The sequence below is a fragment of the Chlorocebus sabaeus genome, chromosome 13 (assembly GCF_047675955.1).
Source record: "Chlorocebus sabaeus isolate Y175 chromosome 13, mChlSab1.0.hap1, whole genome shotgun sequence".
NCBI lineage: Eukaryota > Metazoa > Chordata > Mammalia > Primates > Cercopithecidae > Chlorocebus > Chlorocebus sabaeus.
Window position 1 is genome coordinate 36,048,401 of NC_132916.1, and position 20,619 is coordinate 36,069,019.

General features: G+C 41.8%; 1 protein-coding gene and 1 long non-coding RNA gene across 3 annotated transcripts in view; one reads left to right on the forward strand and one right to left on the reverse strand.

The window, feature by feature from the left end:
* The window catches only part of FYN (FYN proto-oncogene, Src family tyrosine kinase), a 207,483-nt gene extending 203,886 nt beyond the window's left edge, over nt 1-3,597 (reverse strand). Inside the window, exon 1 of one of the 2 annotated variants that reach the window (XM_008007307.3) lies at nt 3,505-3,597. The gene's annotated coding sequence lies outside the window, so the exon portion shown is untranslated. The remainder of the gene's footprint in view (nt 1-3,504) is intronic. The other variant, XM_038001005.2, reaches the window with a different exon arrangement.
* A 280-nt stretch (nt 3,598-3,877) lies between these two features.
* LOC103241017 (uncharacterized) lies at nt 3,878-7,850 on the forward strand. Its single transcript, XR_012095027.1, has 3 exons — nt 3,878-4,227; nt 6,580-6,742; nt 7,028-7,850. It is a non-coding gene; the product is annotated as an uncharacterized lncRNA (long non-coding RNA).
* Nucleotides 7,851-20,619: the final 12,769 nt, after the last annotated feature.

A 20,619-nucleotide genomic window follows, 5' to 3' on the forward strand; every position in this document is an offset into this window, starting at 1 on the left:
TGGTATGACCTCAGCTCACTGCAGTCTCTATCTCCTAGGCTCAAGTGATCCTCCCACCTCAGCCTCCTGAATAGCTGGGACCACAGATGCATGCCACCATGCCTGGCTAATTTTTAAAAGATTTTTCGTGGAGACAAGGTCTCACTATGTTGCCCAGGTTGGTCACAAACTCTTGGGCTAAAGTGATCCACCCACCTCAGCCTCCCAAAGTGCTGGGATTACAGGCGTGAGCCACAACATCCAGAAGGAATGTGATTTCTAAAGACTCTCCTAGCAACTTTGGGAGTCTACAGAATGACCAGACGAAAAATTAAGCCAAGAAAGGTGCTTCTGGGGTAAAAGAACCACATCAAAGTCAACACAGGAAGCATCAGATGATTGTATTACATGGGATTACTGAGTAGGAATTGACAACATTTGAAACATGACAAGTAAGATTTTTGAAACATGCTTAGGATGAAAAGATCTAAACTTATAAAATCAAAAGAAAAGCAATGACGGGTGTCCATTCTAGGTTTCTATTTAATTCCCATTAGCCTGTAAGTTTCTTGAGGGCAGTGAATGTGCCTTGATAAGTGGCAGTGTTTGGCAAAGCTGTTCAATAAAAGTATTTACTCTGTATCTTTTTTCTGAGCACATGGCTAAACTACATTTCCCAGGCTCCCTTGCAATCAAATGTGGCCATATAACTAGCCCTCAAGTAAAGACTGTGAGAGGAAGTGATGGTGTCACTTCCAGGCTAAGGTATTTCAAAAGTGGGTGTGCCCCGTCTACTCTCTCTGTTGCCCCTTCTGTAAGCTGAAACAGGTTCCAATGGTAAGCTATGGGATGGCGGAGCTAAAAGATAGGGGTGTGGGACCCAGAATCACTGCATGGCAGAAAGCCACCTACAGATCAGAAACATGAACTTTAGACTATTAAATGAGCAAGAATAAACATCTATTGCTTTTGAGCCATTATATATTTGCAGGCCTATTTGTTACAACTGCTAACATTAGCCTAATTGATACAGGTGTTGAACACATACCAAAGACCTAACTCACATTTGTTGATTGTTAAATGAAACAGAGTACCCACTAAGATAAAACTTGGTAGGAAACAAGATAAATAAGATAAGGTTCCTTTTATCAATGTGCTGACCAACTAATGGTGGAAACAGACTCATGCCAAACGTAATAACTGCTGCCAAAGTTTGAAACCAAAATATGATGATTTGTTTGGAAAGGAGAAGATGGAAACGGCTTCACAGAGGAGATGACATTTGAGCTGGGCACCAAAGGTTAAAAAGGACTTCAAGGAAGTCAGATGGGGTTAGAGATTGCAGACCCAGGAGAAAGCAGAGTGTGCATTTGCTCACATTCAACCTTATCATTAAGTCTCTCAAACTTGGTCAACAGAGTGCGAGTTTATGTGCTCTGGCTTTCCTTCCTGGGTCCGGCATCAAACAAACGACCCTTTGTTTTCACAGTACACTCATTAACCCTATTGCTTTTTTTAATGTAAAAAGCTCCACGATTAATGTTCTTAAAAAGCACATAAGTAAATGTTTCACGAATCATAACTCTTTTCTAATAAAATTACTGAAAAAGAAACCTACAGTTCTGTTGCTTATAATAGTCGAGGAGCCATACTTTTAGGAAAGAACGGGTTTCACTTAAGTTTTGACAATATCGATTAAGCGTGTAATAGTCACTGGTTTACAAAACGGAACATTAAGCTCCCAGATTTACATTAACATTTCCTCCTTAAAAAGAACATCAGATGGTTTAGACTTCAGTCAAGATTCTCTACAGCCCCAGTTCATAGCCAAGTGGCCCCAAAGCCTCATATAGTTAAACCACTTCCTCCAAAAGTCTGCGAGTCCCTTTATCTGAACACAGGGTAACCATGGAGCAGGGACTGGGGAAGAAGACAGTACAAAGGGTGGAAAGTATTGCAGTTGCTTGGGTGGTGAGAAAGGAAGTGGGCGTCCCAAGACTACCTTGAAGCAGGCAAAAGACAGTCTGCAGTGGTCTTCCAAATGCTAACTCTAGACTGTTTTATCCATGTCCCCGGGTATTTACTTCAATAAAAGGGTAAAACAACATCACTGGGCTGACAGGATTTCATTTCAAAAGACATCAGCACAGTGACCTCTTAGACTTGATAGAAGAAGCCAGTCAGGTTGCCTCCCCCTTATCAAATACCAATTTAATTCTGATTCAGAAACAAAATTCTTGTGACCCCCACACCAATTTACTCTACCCCAGCTCTTAGTACTTGTTCCCAAAAGAAGAGGGGAAAGAATAGGGATAGGGAGGCTACCTTAAAAGTAAAGCAACTCTTAAGACTGCTGGAATAATTGTCCCCTTAAACCTAAGAAACACTGCAGCTGCCAGTCAACACTACCGGTCTGTGAACACAGCAAAATGCCGACACCTGCCACCCGGCATCTGGGGGTTCTTTTATTTTTTGGTAAATGTGGCAGGAAAGACTCAGAGAGACCAACTGCTTCATGGGAAAGAAAGGGAAGCCCCAGGGAGGAGAGACAAGAAGCATCGTGCCTATCCTAGGGTACTTTGTGTGTCTCCTCTCTATGCACTGAAAGGGCTCTTTGTGTCACACTCACACTCACACACACACACCCGGCGAGTCTGTGTGATTTATTGGGGGAAGGAGGGGCAAAAAGGGTGATTTTATTATCCATCTTCCCAGTGAGTCCCAGCACATCTCTCCCTGGGCCCAAGCTCGGTGGCCTCCTTCTGGCCCAGTCCCCTCCGCCTGTGGCCGCAGAGATAAGAGAGGGGAGGAGCCCAAACAAAAACAGCCATGGATCTAGGGAAGTAGAGAGGAAATCCAGCGAGGGAGCCGGAAAGGAAGGAGAAAGGAGCTGGAGGGAGCAGAGGGGTGAGGGACAGAGGAGAGAAGGAAAGGCTCTAGCACAGGGGAAAGGGGAAGGGTGGGTGGGTGGTGGCACAGGAAGAGTGAAGGAGAGGATGGGGGAAGTGCAAGGGAGGTGCCAGAAATAGGCAGGAGGATGGGTTGGAGAAGGCGACCGCCGCCGAGGGAGGAGGCCGAGAGGTGGAGGAGTGGGGCAGGGGTTGGGTGGGGAGGGAAGCAGCACGGGGCATCAATTATTAAGTGATTACATCATCCCTGACATTAAAACAACACACACAGCCCCAGTCCCCGCTGGGGGCCCCGAAAGGAGGGCGGGGGCGGAGTCTGGGCCAGCCTCACCCCCAAGCCAATTCCAATTTTCACTCGGCGCCCGCTTGCGGGCGAGGAAATGGGGCCCCCATCCCCGCGCCGCCTCGGAGCCGCACCCCGCAGGGGTGTCCTCGGGTGCAGCCACTGGAAGACCCCGAGCGCCGACTCCCCAGCAGCCCCGCAGGGCGCCCCGGCGGCCGAGGGACCGCAGCGCCGGGCCCCGCGGCGGGGGCGGCGTGCGCGGGGGCGCAGGCGGCCGGGCGTCTCCGCAGCATCCCCGAGGCCTCCCGCGGCGCATCCCTGCCGCCTGCTTACCTGCGCGGCGCTCAGGCTCCGGAGCCCATTCACATGGTCCTCTCCCCGCCCTCCTCCGGCGCGGCCGAGGCGGCTCCGGGAGCTCCCCGGCGGGCCCAGGAGCCGGTGGGCCTTCCGAGAGCACGGAGGGGGCGGCGCCGGGGTGTCCCCGGCCCGGCGGCCGGATCCCTCCCTGGCGCGGGCGGCGGCCGCCGGGCGGTGCGACGCGGGCGGCGGCTTTGTGTGCGCCCGGGCGGTCCTCGGTGCGCCGGGAGAAGCGCGGCGCGCCCGGGTGGGAGAGGACGCGCCGCTCGCAGGGCAACCTCGCCTCTACTCTCGCCGCCGGCCGGCGGGCGGGTCTCGAAGGCCTTCGGCTCGCGGCGACCCCTCCTCCTCGCCCGCGGCAGCCCCCTCCTCGCCGGCTCCGCTCCTGACAGATGGCGCAACTGCAACGACGCGCCGCCGCCACCACCGCGGCTGCTCGCTGCTACTCTTGCTGATGCTCGGCCCCTCCAGCTCCGGAGGGGAGCGAGGAGGGGGCGGGGTGCGCCCCGAGAGTGACAGGCCCCGCTGCCCTATCAAGGAGTCCCTTGGGAGCTGCGGGCCTCAACCATTGGCGCCTGGGGCGTGGGCGGGACGGTAGTGGGTGGGGCCGCCGAGTGGGTTGAGCGTTACTGTGGCAGCGGGCATCCCAGGGTGCGTGCGGTGCAGGGTGTGCAAGAGGATGCGAGGTTGGAGGAGGAGGTCTGTGTGTTTTTAAGGATTGTGTGGAGTTGTGAGGTGGCGGAGTAGGGCGGGAGAAAGAGCGGAGAGTGTGAACTGCAGTTTCTGCTTTGCGGAAGGTTGCAGCTGCTGCTGCAGATTGGCACCTGCCATTCCCCCCAAACCATGGGAACCTGCCTCAAGACAGGGCTATCTTGCCTTTCTGGTGTTTTTTCATTTGAGGGTGAGAGGATGAAATGGAAAATTGTTTGGACGGTGATAGCAGCGTTTTCTTTGATCAAACTGAAAAGAGTAGCGAACAAAGTAGAATCCTGTCACTGAAACGTGGAAACGCACAACAAATAACAATGAGGAGGAGAAGGAGATTAGGATCATTTTATCAGTCCCCTATTTCTGGAGACGCTTATTTATATTTCCTTTCTAGCAAAAGTCTAGAGGAAGTATTACTGAAATGGGGGGAGGGGCGAGCGGCGACTAAAGAACCTGAAATCACAGAGATTTTTTCGTACATTTCCCCCCACAAAAAAACCTTGTTTAATTGTAGCCATTGGTTGTCTTTGGTTTCTTATGACATTCAAACCTCTCATGTTTTTTTCCCCTTCACTGAATCTGAGCTTTTGCTCAGATTTCCCTTGATGAAATAATTGCCGGTTTAGTATACAGTTGGGAGTGCATCGGTCTTTATTTCCTATCCAGCTTTTCTATGGCAGGATGTAACTTCATGAAAAGAAACACTTTGGCTTCCTGATTTTCTTTATAGGTAATTCCTGTTTACTGAAAGTTCTGCTTTAAGGCATACTCAGAATCGCTCTCCTTAATGATTTTGGCAAGAACCCTGCCTTTCCCCCTCAGCAAAGCTAATGTTCTAAGAAATTATAAGTGAATCAGCTTCTGCTTCTGTGCTCAAAAATCTATAATATTGCCTTTCCGGCCCACTACTTGTTTTTAATTAAGTTTTAAAAATCAGTCCCTTTTGCTGACTTTTTCTTTTTGTGCACTCTACTTTTTAAGAAAAGTTGCTAATATTTATTACATGATCTGCATCCTATGGAGGAGGAAACTGAGGAAAAGAGAAGTTAAGTAACTAACTCTAGGTGACAGTATAGGGTGGTTACTGGATTTTTTTCCTTTTCCTTACACAAAATGGCAAATTTAACCGTGTTAAATTGTGTCTGCAAATTCCATAATCCCAAGAAATGGAACCATAACTAGGACTAGGATATTTCCATATAAGAGAAAGCCAGCTTCATTTAGCCAAGAATTGCTTATCTCAAGAGCAGAGTCTCTTCGTCCTCAGGGCTAGTCCACAGTGGCTGTTCTGGATTTATTTGAATTGGGATGCAGAGGCAGTTGTGTAGAGCAATGATTCTCAAACTTTGACATGTATCAGAAATAACTGAAGGGGGTTGCTTAAACATGAATTGCTGTGTTTAACCCCCTAGAGGTTCTGATTTAGGGGGGTTGGGATGGTGCCCAAGAATTTGCACTTTTAACAAGTTCCCAAGTGATGCTGATACAGCCGATCTGGAGACAACACCTTGAGAACCATAGTTGTAGAATTGGGCTGTCCAAGGAGGTAGCCACTAGCCACACAACTGTTAAGTACTTGAAATGTACTTCAGTATTGGAAATTTGGCTACTGCAAATTAGGATGTGCTGTAAATGTAAAAGATGTATTAGATATTTCAGATCAAGCATGAAAAATGGAATGTAAAATGTCCCATTTTAATATTGATTACATGTTAAAATGATAGTCTAAATGTACTGTGCTAAATAAAACATATTATTAGAGTTAATTAAATTATTTCTTTTTTTTTGAATGCAACTACTAGAAAATTTTAAATAACCTATGTGGCTCGAATTATATCTCTATCGAGCAGCACAGTTGTTTCTGATTCCAGCTCCACAGTTCACTGTTGGGAGCGCCTTGATGAAGGAAGTCGCTTATCCTTTTTCAACCTTAGTGTCCTCATACATAAAATGTGAAAAATAGTAAAACTGTTCTCAAACTATTCCTGACAGACTAAGTGTCATATGCTCTCAGAAAGAACACTGTTAGACTACAGACCTCCTTGAAATTTCATATTTAATTCAATCTATCTTACACTAAATCTGGAAATCTGGAGTAGGTGGGATAAGTCCTCTCTCTCTCTCTCTCTCTCTCTCTCTCCCCCCCCCTTCCCCCCCCACCCACTTCTTCAAGAGAAGCCACTTCTTAGTGTCTGCAACTCTAATGGCTTCTTGATCTAATTAGTGGACAAAGAGACAATGTGATTAAAATGACAGATTAACCTGCTCCCATCAAGACTTCATCCTGTTTTTTGTAATTCTTTCCTTACCTAGTTTTTTATCTGTTGCCCGTCTTAAATGTAGCTTTAAATGGATTTGGACTCCTCAGGAGAATTTGCTAATGGTCTGAACAAGTGTGTAGAGCACTGCAAAAGATTTGGATACTATTGCCCGTTTTGATCTATTCTGCCGATTTCTACCAAGAACTTGATTAAAGATCTGAGATGCTGTCCCTGCCCTACCCAACGTAAGTAATATTGTCTTCCACAACCACCAGTTTTGTTTTCTTATGAGTAGCTTCTATTACACAAATTAGAATGTAGTCATTGTTCTAGAACTTCTCTTTGATTTTATTGATATTGTTTATATATTTTATATTTTTCTACTTGCTTTACCTGAAAGTTTCCTCTTTCTATTCTGGCTTTCTTGAACTTGTCTCATCTGAATCTCGTCTCTTGCTTTTAAAGTAACTTTTTCTCTTATTTTTATTTTATTAGCTAAAACATTTTCTTGTCTTATTATTTCATTTTAGTTTTAATCTCTTAAATGTCAACTCAACAACAACACATATGGCAAGGGTAAAAACCCTCAATATAGAGTTTTTACAAATCAACAAGAAAATAAAGATGAATGTTTGAACTGAAAAATACGTGCAACAAAAACAAAACCCAAAATGACCAGTAAATGTGATAGGAGGTTCAACAGGAAAATGGATACCCATACCCTACTAGTGGAATTTTTAATTGGTACAGCATTGCTGGAAAGCAGTTTAATAGCATTTGTGAAAAGCCTTTTTAAAAAAATGTATACATTTGACTTAGCAATTTTACTTCTGGGAAAGAATGGAACAAGTTTGCAAATATACACATACACACACACACACACGCATATGATGAGAATAATTGGAACATTGTTTATAATAGTGAAATACTGAGAAAAGTTCATTAATAAGGGATTTGGTGTGTAAATTATGTTATATCTATAATAGAATACTATATAGCCATAAAATTATGACATTGCCATTTATTTATTTATTTATGTGGAAAGATTTCACAACAAATTAAAATTAAGAAAAGCTGATAAATTAGTATTGTGTTTGTATGTGCACATGTGTATGTTTATATATGTGTGTGTATTAATATACATATATTTCCACTATTTTTAAACTTATCTATATGTGTAATTTTTCATAGAAAGCAATACATACACAAAAGTTTTAATGATGGTTTTCTCCAAGTAATCATATTTTAGGTCACTGGTATTTTATTTTTTATCTTTTTCTGAATTTCCTCAACTTTTTACATTGGGCATTTATTATGTTATTAGAAAAAACAATAAAAACATTTTAAACTTGTTTCTTTTTTTGCTACTTTAATTCTCTTTTTTCTTCCTCTTCCTCCTGTCTGCTGTTTTTCCTCCCTTTTGAAGGAATATTGCCCCAGGGTAGTGTTCAGGAACCAAGATCAGGACCAGAGGGAAGCCTTCTGCTTTTGTCCACACACAGCTACCCTTCTTGTTTCTGGTGGGTCTTCTGGGACTTGCAAGAATGATTCTTATAAAACCTCACTTTGAGGTTAGGCATGATAACTCATTCCTGCAATCCCTGTGCTTTGGGAGGCTGAGGCCAGAGGACTGCTTGAGCCCAGGAGTTTGAGACCAACCTGGACAACACAGCAAGACCCCATCTCTAAAAAAAAAAAAAAAAAAAAAAAAAGATGCCAGGTGTGGTGGTGTATACCTGCAGTCTCATCTACTTGGGAGGCTGAGATGGGAAGATTACTTGAGCCTGGGAGGTCAGAGCTTCAGTGAGCTCTAATTGCACTGCTGTAACAGAGTGAGACCCTGTATCAAAACAAAACAAAATGAAACAAACAAACCCCTTCAGTCTGAGAGTGGGACACCACTGCTAAAGTGGCCCCAGGGCTAACCTGTCTGTACTTGGCATAACTGGTTCACTGTTTACCTCTTGCTTCTGATGCCTTATATCAAGTCCTTATATAAAGAGTGACATATTTTTATATCCACAATCTTTAAAACATAGCCAATGGATTTAGGGCACTTCGGGTCCACAGCTTGCCATGAGCCAGCAGGAGATGGTCCTGGAAAAAATCTCATGTGGGCAAGACATGTGGGCAACACCTCAGCCTGAACTGAGAAAGGAGGGTAGGTGATGTTAAACCTGCCTCTGGAAGGAAGATACCTGCGGCTCTTCTGAAGTTGAGATTCTGGTCCTACTTTTCTACCGTTGTCTCTCTTGTTAAATTGTGTCCACACTGGACAGCTGGTCCTCCTGGCAGGCCACAGCAGAGCCCTCTTGGCGTTTGGCTTTCCAGCTCCCTTCTCTCTTAAAAAGATGGAGGGTAGACTGACTAGACAGGAGTTATTATGAACATGGTTTTAGAGCCCATGTGCACTGAACCTCTTTTGGATGCTCTCAACGTGTCAGGGTCAGTACTGGGCAAGCCAGGCATGCTGGGTAGGAGGAGAGGCCTATATTCTAACCAGACCACAGGGAGGGTGAATTGGGTGGCACTGACTGAAGATGCATTTCTTTGATTCTTTGCCCGACTCTCCAGGGGTGGCTTGGATTATTAGCCTGTGAAGTTCAAGTGCCTGAGAATGGGTCTTAGTCAACCTTGAGGGTCTAGATGGAAACCCTTCTAATTTCATAGAGTTATCTTCCAACACACCTCCTGCAGGGACCCCATAGAAGCCTAACAAGGGAGGCTGTTCTGTCATAAGATGGCCTGCCCCTTTCTTCTGCATACTAACCAGTCATACCTTTCACTCTGGCCCTTTCTTGACTCCTCACTGTCCACTATTTCCAAGCTCTACTCAGTGCAGTGACATTATTTAAGACTCCTCCAGTGTAGTGGAACCAATAGAACACCCCATCCTAGTACAGATAACTGGATCAGAAACCTTTGGACTCCCCTGTTTGCAGGAACGGGTTGATTAGGCCTGATCTTCTTTAGGTGAGCTGACCCTGACTTGACACACCACGGGAGACACTCAAGAGTGACACTGTGAGGCTAGCAGAGGCTTTTTGTTTTGTTTTTATCTGATAGAGCTCCTAGAGTGTGCCCTCAATGATTCAGTTATTTTCCTGGTCATAGCTGCTTGTAGTCCTAAAGAAAAAGAGATAATGTCTCAGCTTTCTAATTAGTTTAGTGATCTACATCTGTGTGAAATGTGGACTTTATGACATTTATCTTGCTACTTTCAAGAAATCAAATATTCTATCTGTCAAGTTGTCAAGGGAAAAAATGAACTGAAGGAGGAGGAAATTATTGTATCAGTCAAGGTTCTTGGTTGCAAGCATCAAAAGCCTACTACGTCTGACCGGGCACAGTGGCTCACACCTGTAATCCCAGCACTTTGGGAGGGTGAGGCAGGGGAATTGCTTGAGCCCAGGAGTTCGAGACCAGCCTGAGCAATATAATGAAACTCCATCTCTACAAAAAATACATAATTAGCCAGACAAGGTGGCGTGAGCCTGTAGTCCCAGGTACACAGGAGGCTGAGGTGGGAGGATCACCTAAGCCTGGGAGGTTGAGGCTGCAGTAACGTGTGATTGCACCACTGCACTCCAGCCTGGGCAACAGGGTAAGACTCTATTTCAAAAACAAAACAAAATGACAACAACAACAACAACAACAAAACACAAAAAACCAAAACAAAGAAAATCCTACTGTGTCTAATTTAAGCAGAATAGGAATTTTTTAGGAAGCCATTGATTGGCTCATAGAATCAATTGGAAGACTTAAGAACCAGGCACAAAAAGAAAAAAAAAAAAAAGAGGGAACCAGGAATCACTACCCAGGGGCACAATTGAGAGCTGGTTAGGACACCTCTGCTGGTGTCCTCATCCTACCAGAGACTTCTGCCACTGCCAAGAGGAAACACCACTGGATGTAGATTCCAAGCCATCTGTTTATCCTTGTTTCACTTGCTGAAGATTCAGATTCTTAGGTGGCAGCATCCAATATGCTGACCATACCCCAGCTGCCAGTCAGGGTGGGAAGGAGTTGGGGGGCAGGAGGCAGAGGAGGGGGAGGGAGATTTGAATTTTTTCAGCTTCTGTGGGAAATGGTCAGGCCTTGCCCCACCCAACTCAGATAATAGGACTCTCTCCCCTCAAAAAAAAAAAGGGAGACGAGATGCTGGGCCAGAATTTAAAAATGACAAATGCCCACTGCAATTGGTCACCCATATCTCTGTGAACCTCAGTGATCCGTGATTGAGTGTCCCTATTCATTTAACAGGAATTTCTTCCTTTCCCATCTGTTCCCTAGGCCCACCCTTTACATTCCCTTAGCAAGGTACATAATATTTGTTGAACATAATGTTTAACATGAATGATCTTTCAACTTTCATTTATTCTACATTTACCAGGGGAGAATTAATTGTCTCTGAGAATGCATGCCAAGATTTATGACACATCTTGTAGGGATGTGAAGCTTGTCAGGAATGGGAAGATTGATGGGTTTTCTTACGCTTTCTCCTACCCTGAGAATCTGCATGTGAGGTTCTGTCAGTCTTCCTTTCTTCCTGTTTATTATCCTTCTTTATGTAGGAAACACTCTTGTGTGGGTACCCAGCTCACAGTGATTCCTCTTTTCTGGGAGTAGCTCCCAGTGCCCAGGAGTGGGCTCCTGGAGGCCATGTCTATATCAAGTGACCCTGTAGTACCACATCCTAGCTGATATGGTTTGGCTGTGTCCCCACCCAAATCACATCTTGCATTGTAGTTCGTGTAATCCCCACATGTTGTGGGAGGGACCTGTTGAGAGGTAATTGAATCATGGAGGCAGTTACCTTCATGCTATTCTTGTAATAGTGAGTAAGTTCTCATGAGATCTGATAGTTTTATAAGGGGGTTCCCCTTTTGCTTGATTCTCATTCTTCTCTTTCCTGCCTTCTTGTGAAGAAGGATGTGTTTGCTTCTCCTTCAGCCATGATTATAGGTTTCCTGAGGCTTCCCCAGGAACTGTGAGTCAATTAAACCTCTTTCTTTTATAAATTACCAAGACTTGGGTATATCTTTATTAGCAGTGTGAGAATGGACTAATACACTAGCTATAGCCAAATGACCAGGAGGATAGACACTTATCCCTGAACGAGCCAAGTATTATTTACCAAGAATTTGAAAACTGGATAAGAGAGATACAGAGCTGAGTATATTAGCGAGCTACACCAATTAGTAAACTAAAACCAGCTTCTGTAACAAACAATCCCCAAATCTCAGTGGCTTTACATAACAGAGATTTACTTCTCTCTAAAGTCACAGTCCATTTGGGTTTTGATGGACAGTTATTCTTAAAGTGATTCAGGGACCTAGGCTCCCTTTAACAAGGATTTCATTGGATTCTATTTATATGACTGGGAAACAAGGAAGGAGAGGGAATTGCATGGCAGATTTTAGGGGTCAGGTCTAAACATGACATACATCATTTTTGCTCACATTCTGTTGGCCAGAACTAATCACACAGCCACACCTGTAGGCATGGGAGCTGGGAAATGTAATCTAGTGGTGTTCCCAGGAAGAAAAGGAAATGGCTTTGGTGAGTATCTAGCCTGTGTGCCACATTGAGAGATGGTAAAATTAAACAGCGCTCTGGGGAAACAATACATAGATATGCACTTTACACAGATACAAAATATGTTTTACATAGATACAAAGTATGACAATTTGAGATAATATTAAAACTTAGAAGTAATATCAGCTATCCTTCTCTAAATTTCATTTTGACTGTTGCTTCACTGATTTGGCCAGCATTACGTTTTTGTTTGTATTATAACGTAGCAGTCCTCATCAAGCCAGACACTAGGACGGCAAGGATATTTTTGCCAGGGTACATGCCACAAAGCACTAATTTTAAGTTAGCATCTATCTGTTGATAGTATGTGAAGGGCAAAACTTCTTTCTTGAGGAATCTTAGATGTATTTTTGTTGCTTATAAATGTTAAAGTTTCTTTTTTTTTTTTTTTTTTTTTTTTTTTGAGACGGAGTCTCGCTCTGTCGCCCAGGCTGGAGTGCAGTGGCCGGATCTCTGCTCACTGCAAGCTCCGCCTCCCGGGTTCACGCCATTCTCCTGCCTCAGCCTCCCGAGTAGCTGGGACTACAGGCGCCCGCCACCTCGCCCGGCTAGTTTTTTGTATTTTTTTAGTAGAGACGGGGTTTCACCGGGTTAGCCAGGATGGTCTCGATCTCCTGACCTCGTGATCCGCCCGTCTCGGCCTCCCAAAGTGCTGGGATTACAGGCTTGAGCCACCGCGCCCGGCCAAATGTTAAAGTTTCATCCTCATGGATATACTTTGAAAATTCCTTAGTCCACCTTACTCTTCACCCACTCTCTATTGTCTCCAGATTTGTGGAAACAGATTCTGAGTCAGCTATACTAAAGTGGAAGATGAGAGGAAATAAACACTTTCTACTAAGTCTAAAAAAGAATTGAGTCTATTTTAAGGCACTATCTATTGCAAGTATCTTAATTTGTTTAACTAGTTGCCTATTGATGGATGTAAAAGATGTTTCCAATCTTTTGTGATTACAAAAATGCTGAAATTATTGTCCTTAAACATACATCATTTTGTACATTTATAAATATATCTGGCTACCTTGAACATAAGAACACATGTATTGGCTAGATATTAGGATATTGTAATGAGTTCAAAATGAACTCACACAGATATAGTTTATAATATATAATCTATGTTTATGTATGTATGTATTTATCTCTATATAAATATATGTATTTTTTACATAGATATATTTTGTATATATATGTGAAAATACCTAGGACTGGCTGTCTGAACCAAAAAGAGCAGAAATAGTTACTTGGGATGTGTGAATTTGGCAAGTACAGGTATAGAAACTCAAATCTCTGTTACATATTAGAGGTTTAATTTTTCTAGCTTGCAAATTAAGGTCAGATGGCAGCCAGAAAAGATCTCAAATAGACTTAAACTATTCATGAGTTTATAGAAATTAAACTCATTTTATCCCAAGAGAATCAAATTTACTAAGAATGGTCTGTTGAAAAATCAGAAAATATTTCATATAGAAGCAAAACTGAAATTTATTTAATTCTGTATTTCATTTATCATTCATTTCAATGAATTGGCTTCGGGTAAGTTATAGGCATTTCCCAAACTCTTTCTGTCTTTCAATAAAAAGAGAAACATTCAATTTCTATTCAAAATTGAAATTAGACAAAGACACCCTTTTCACCACTAATACTTAATATTGATCTGAAAATTCTAGTAAATGCAATAAGACAAAAAGAAGAAACCACAAATATAAATGACAAAAAGGTGACAAAATTCTATTAATTCCTGTTAATGTAATTGTCTACCTGGAAAGACCAAAAGAATCAATTGAAACACTGTTAAAACTAATAAATGAATTCAATATGGAGCCAGTTGCCAAAGATCTTGAAGTTGGGTTCCAAAAACAGTGAGTTAGGTGAAAGTTGTGCATAGTCAAAATCACCTTTGAAAAGTATCCAAGTTTCCCGTGAAGTACTGTATACATGAGGGGTTTTGTATGCAACTCTAGATGCTATTTCTGTTTAGATATATAGAATATATAGTAATTTGCAGCATGTAAGAGTATATATGTAAAACAACAATACTAATTTTTGCATAACAAAAAGTTGTGTTTGAATGTATTATTATTTGTATATATGGGAAATGCCACAGACAAAAAAAATCAATAATTTTCCTATATATCCAGTTAGAAATTATAATTTTGAAAAGTTCTTTGGTTACAATGGCAACCAAAAATAAGTAGGGGTCACATCTTGGTTTGGGCTCTCCTGGCAGTAGACCCTGAGACAAAGATGAGTGTTAGCATTGTTTGTTGAAAAGTGAACCCAAGAAACCCAGTCTGGGAATGAGGGTCGGAAGAGAAGGAAGCCCACAGACAGCACATTATGAAGCCAGTACTCCTGGGGGCAAATAGAGTGCCACACCTCACTGAGTCCCCTCCGGGAGACACTGTGAGTATACATCACAGTCATTCCAGCAGAAGGCAGAAGAAGCTGGGTGTTCACTCACTATATTAGTGAGTGTTCTACACAGAAACAGGATGCACATATGTATATGATTTACTATAAGAAATTGGGTCATGAGATTATGGAGGCTGAGGAACCCCATGATCTGCAAGCTGGAGATCCAGGAAAGCTGGTGATGTAGTTCTGAAAACAAGAAGGCTAATGATATAAGTCCTAGTCAAGGGCAGGAGAAGACTGATGTCCCAGCTCAGCAGTCAGAAAGAGAGAATGAATACCCTTTTCCTCCACCATTTTGTTCTTTTCAGGCCCTCAAGGGATTGGATAATGCCCTTCTACATGAGAGAGGGCAATCTGCTTTACTCAGTCAACTAATTCAAATGCTGATTTCACCTGCAAACACCCTCACAGACACACCTAGGAGTAATGTTTACTCTGGGTACCCCATGTGCACGTGAAGCTGACACATGAAATGAACAATCGTACCCACATAGTTCCCCACTGTTATTGGTTAGAGGCTATTTCTAGGGACATAAACTCCAGATTTCCAGCTTACCCTGCTAAGATCCCAATGGCCAGAAAAGATCCCTCATAGAGCTCAGGGATGCACAGGACGTGGCCCTGGCAAGTGGGAGGGGATTTGGTAAGTCAGTCACTGGCAGAGTCTACCATGTTAACCCAAAAAGAATAGGATCTACATGTAAAAACCACACATTTTTTTACTGAGAATCATAAATAAAAAGGATTTAAATGGAGAGATGGACCAAATTCCTGGGGGGAAAGACTTAATAATGTTAAGATTTCAATTTTCCCAAATTAAACTATAAATCAAATTCAATTCCAATTAGAATTCTACTGGGTCTTTTTTTTTTTTCCTTTAAGTTTATCTGGAAGGAAAAAAATGAATAAGAACAGATAAAAATTTTTGAAAACTTGGATATAGTCAATGTTACCCTTGAGAATTCTTTAAATAATGAGAGGGTATTGTCCTTATCAGATAATAAAATAGAGTAGTACTGGTGCACAGACAAGTAAAGACAAGCACAGAAATCCTAAAAATTGCAAGAACACACCCAAATGTTTGTAAGTGTGTAATATATATTGCATATGACACTTCATATAAGCCACAAATGAAAGGACTATTAAATAAATAGTGTTGAGATAAGTTAAATCTTACATCATGCCATATAGAACAGATTCCATATGAATTTAAGATTGAAATGTAAATAAAATAAAATATCAAGGTACCAAACAGAATAAAATGAAGGTTAATATTTATGGACTCTCAGAATGGGAAAGTCCTGCCTAAGTTGGCACCCAAGGTAGAATCTGAGAGGAAAGAAATGGTAGAATTGAGTACATAAAAGTGAAAGCATCTAGGCCCGAACAAAACAGAAAAAAAGACAAAAGGGAAAGGATTAATGTACTTAATATATACAGTTCTTGAAATTATTGAAAATCAACAAGAAAATATTAAAACACCAATAAAAATTAAACTGGGCAAATAGCTATTCACCCATTATTTAACTAATATTTCTTGAGAGCTTGTTAAATGGGAGGCATTGTGCTAGGCAATGAGTATGTGCTGGCGAATAAAACGACATCATGTCTGCTCTTCCAGATCTTATAGTCTAATAGGTGAGACATAGTTCATAAGAAACAAATATATCTGTAATTACAAATTGTCATAGGTACTATGAGAGGATCAAATAAGGCAGAGTAACGGAGAATACAGAAGTACTTCCATAGAGTGGTCAGGAAAGGCCTAAGCCCTTTAGGATGAGAAGGAGCTTGCTAGGTAAGAGGGTGGGAGGAAGTGAGAAGAGCATTCCAGTAAGAGGAATCAGCATGTGCAAAGGCCCTGGGGTGGCAAATGCTTAGTGATACAAGAAACAGAAAGGAGGCCTGGGTGGAAAGGGATAGGGTAGGCAGAGTGGTAAGGAAAGAGCTTGAAGAGATGGATAAGGGTCAAGTTATGCAGAGCTTTCTAGATCACACCAGTCAGAATGGCTATTACCAAAAAGTCAAAAAATAACAGGTGCTGGTGTGGTTGTGGAGAAAAAGGAATGTTTATACACCGTTGGTGGGAGTGTAAATTAGTTCAACCATGGTGGAAAACAGTGTGATATTTCTTCAAAGATCTAAAACAGAACTACCATTCAACCCAGCAATCCCATTACTGGGGATGTACCCAGAGAATATAAATCATTCTATCATAAAGACACATGCACGTGTATGTTCACTTTAGCACTATTCACAATAGCAAAGACATGGAATCAATCTAAATGCCCATCAGACTGGATAAAGAAAATGTGGTACATATATACCGTAGAATACTATACAGCCATAAAAAAAGAACGAGATCATGTTCTTTGCATGAACATGGTTGGAACTGGAGGCTATTATCCTTAGCAAACTAATGCAGGAACAGAAAACCAAATACTGCATGTTCCCACTCACAAGGGAGAGCTAAATGATGAGAACACGTGGACACATAGAGGGAAACAACCCACACTAGGTCCTACCTGAGGGTGAAGGGTCAGAAGAAGGAGAGGATCAGGAAAAATAACTAATGGGTACTAGGCTTAATACCCGGGTGATGAAATAATCTGTACAACAAATGCCTGTGACACAAGTTTACCTATGTAACAAACCTGCACATGTACCCCTGAACTTAAAATAAAAGTTTTTAAAAAGATATATTTTAGAAAGAGAAACAATAGGACTTGTTTATGAGTGGGAAAGGAAGGTGAGGGAGTAACCAAGAATAACCCTCAGGTTTCTGGGCTAAGTAGCCCTGAAAATGGTGATGACATTTTCTGTGACAGGGAAGTCTGGGAGAAAAGCAAGGAGAGCTGATGTTTGTGTTAGAACATGTTAAATTTGCGATTCCTGAGATACATTCAAGTACAGATGTTATCATCAGTTGAATGTATGAGTCTGGAACCTGATGGGGTGGGGAGGTTCGGGTTGGAGTTATAAATGAGGTAATTAATATCTGTGGTAATTAAAGTCATGGGAAACAAATGAGCTCACTTAGAAAGAGGACCTAGGACAGGGCCATGAGAGGTCAGGTAGAGGAGAAGACTAAGAAGGAACAGAGAGGCAGAAAGAAAACCAGTCAGATATGGTATCTGAGAAGGCGTGAGGAGAGTGTTTTCAAGAGGAAATGGTAAATGTTGTCAAATATTACCCAAAGATGTAGGGAAATGAGATCAGAAAAATGAACCCGGGATTTTGTGAAGTAGAAGTCTTTGTTAATTGGTGGGGAAGTGGGCTAAGACATAAAGGAACAGTGAGGAAGTGGACACAGAGAGTATATGACCTTTTTAAGAGGTTTAGTTCTGAAGGGGGTGCTGCAATATGCATGGCTCAAGACCAAAACACAAAAGTCCACAAGCAAATGAAAAAGCATTTCACCACATGGAAATGCAAATTCAAGTAGCAAAGGGAAATCTTTTTTTTTTAATACTTTATGTTCATGTACATGTGCACAATGTGCAGGTTTGTTACATATGTATACATGTGCCATGTTGATGTGCTGCACCCATTAACTTGTCATTTACATTAGTTATATCTCCTAATGCTATCCCTCCTCCCTCGCCCCACTCCACAACAGGCCCTGGTGTGTGATGTTCCTCTTCCTGTGTCCAAGTGATCTCATTGTTCAATTCCCATCTATAAGCGAGAACATGCGGTGTTTGGTTTTCTGTTCTTGTGATAGTTTGCAGAGAATGATGGTTTCCAGCTGCATCCATGTCCCTACAAAGGACATGAACTCATCCTTTTTCATGGCTGCAGAGTATTCCACGGTGTATATGTGCCACATTTTCTTAATCCAGCCTGTCATTGATGGACATTTGGGTTCGTTCCAAGTCTTTGCTATTGTGAATAGTGCCACAATAAACATACGTGTGCATGTGTCTTGATAGCAGCATGATTTATAATCCTTTGGGTATATACCAGTAATGGGATGGCTGGGTCAAATGGTATTTCTAGTTCTAGATCCTTGAGGAATCGCCACACTATCTTCCGCAATGGTGGAACTAGTTTACAGTCCCACCAACAGTGTAAAAGTGTTCCTATTTCTCCACATCCTCTCCAGCACCTGTTGTTTCCTGATTTTTTAATGATCACCATTCTAATTGGTGTGAGATGGCATCTCATTGTGGTTTTGATTTGCATTTCTCTAATGGCCAGTGATGATGAGCATTTTTTCATGTGTCTGTTGGCTGCATAAATGTCTTCTTTTGAGAAGTGTCTGTTCATATCCTTTGCCCACTTTTTGATGGGGTTGTTTTTTTCTTGTAAATTTGTTTGAGTTCTTTATAGGTTCTGGATATTAGCCCTTTGTCAGATGAGTAGATTGCAAAAATTTTCTCCCATTCTGTAGGTGGCATGTTCACTCTGATGTTTCTTTCTTTTGCTGTGCAGAAGCTCTTTAGTTTAATTAGATCCCATTTGTCAATTTTGGCTGGTACCAAAACAGATACAGACCAATAGAACAGAACAGAACCCTCAGAAATAGTACCACCCATCTGCAACCATCTGATCTTTGACAAACCTGAGAAAAACAAGAAATGGGGAAAGGATTCCCTATTTAATAAATGGTGCTGGGAAAACTGACCAGCCATAAGTAGAAAGCTGAAACTGGATCCCTTCCTTACACCTTATACAAAAATTAATTCAAGATGGATTAGAGACTTAAATGTTAGACCTAAAACCATAAAAACCCTAGAAGAAAACCTAGGCAATACCGTTTAGGACATAGGCATGTGCAAGGACTTCATGTTTAAAACACCAAAAGCAATGGCAACAAAAGGGAAATCTTTTTTAAAAAATCTCTATCAAATTGGCAAAATACTGGATATTTTCAAAGTCGTGGAGGGATGTACTCTCTTCCAAACTTCTATACAGAGATGGTAAATTGATATAGCATTTTTGGGCTTAGCTTTGTATTAACCATTTTGACCCAGCAATTTCATTCCTAAGAACACATCTGAGGAAGCCATTATGGGTCTGTGCAAAATGGCTGTATTTTTGTCTCAGTATTATGTATAATAGTGAAATATTGGAAAACGACTGTGATCAACAATAAGAGACTGGCTAAGTTACAAAACAAACTTGGAGAAATATTACTGAGGACACTGCTGTGGTCCAGTTGATCTATAGATTTCAATATTTCTGGGAAAGTACTGCCAGAATGTATAAGCCAGGCAATACTACTATAGAAAATATTTGATTTTTAAAAACTACTAGAAAGTTCTGACTTTGTGCAGGATTTGGCTACCTGAAAGGCCCCGATTGCATGAAATTACTTCAGAAATAAGGTTTTACAGATGGCTTTAATAAGCACTACATCATATTTACTACAACTAGCAGAGTAACCAGGTTCAGTCTTGGGATTCTTGGTAGGATTCTCATTAATGAGAAGCCATACATGAATTTGATTATTAATTCATCGGGAATTTCTCCTCTCCTTATTTTCTATCTTACAGTGCCCGATATCTTAATTTTTTTCCAGCCTCATAGTCTTGGAGTTCTGCCTACATTTCTGGTAAATCTTTTAAGACTCAGCATTGCTCCAGGATTTATTCTTTTGAATCTATTAAGAGGGTTTCCTCTTCGCTAACCCCATGGTGTGTGTTCTTTCTTTCTTTGTGTTCCCATAGCTATTTTCACTGTGTCTTTCAAGTAGCACAATGCAGTGATGAGGAGAGGGAAACTGGCTGAGAATTTTGAAGATTGGAAAATTGGGTCGATGCCAAAAAGTAGGAGTCTGTGTTCCCCTTTTGCTCATTTACTTGCTCAGGTCGCTGAGGACTGGAAAGGCTGAAGCTGAAACAGTAGGAGGGTTATCTTTTGTCAACAGAAGCAACCAAAGGCATAGATTTGCACATTTAAAGCAGTATTGTGGCTATGTAATATGATGAAAGAGAGCTCTCTCGGACTGCGGATCCGTGAAAATTGATACGTGGGAAACAGCAGATCATTGCCAGAATTTTTTAAAAGTCTTCTTATTATTTTAAGTCAAACTCTGATTCCTCCTCATTTACTTTCTAGTTCATGATGTTTTCTACCTCGAGTCTATCCTCTCTTGTCTTCAGAA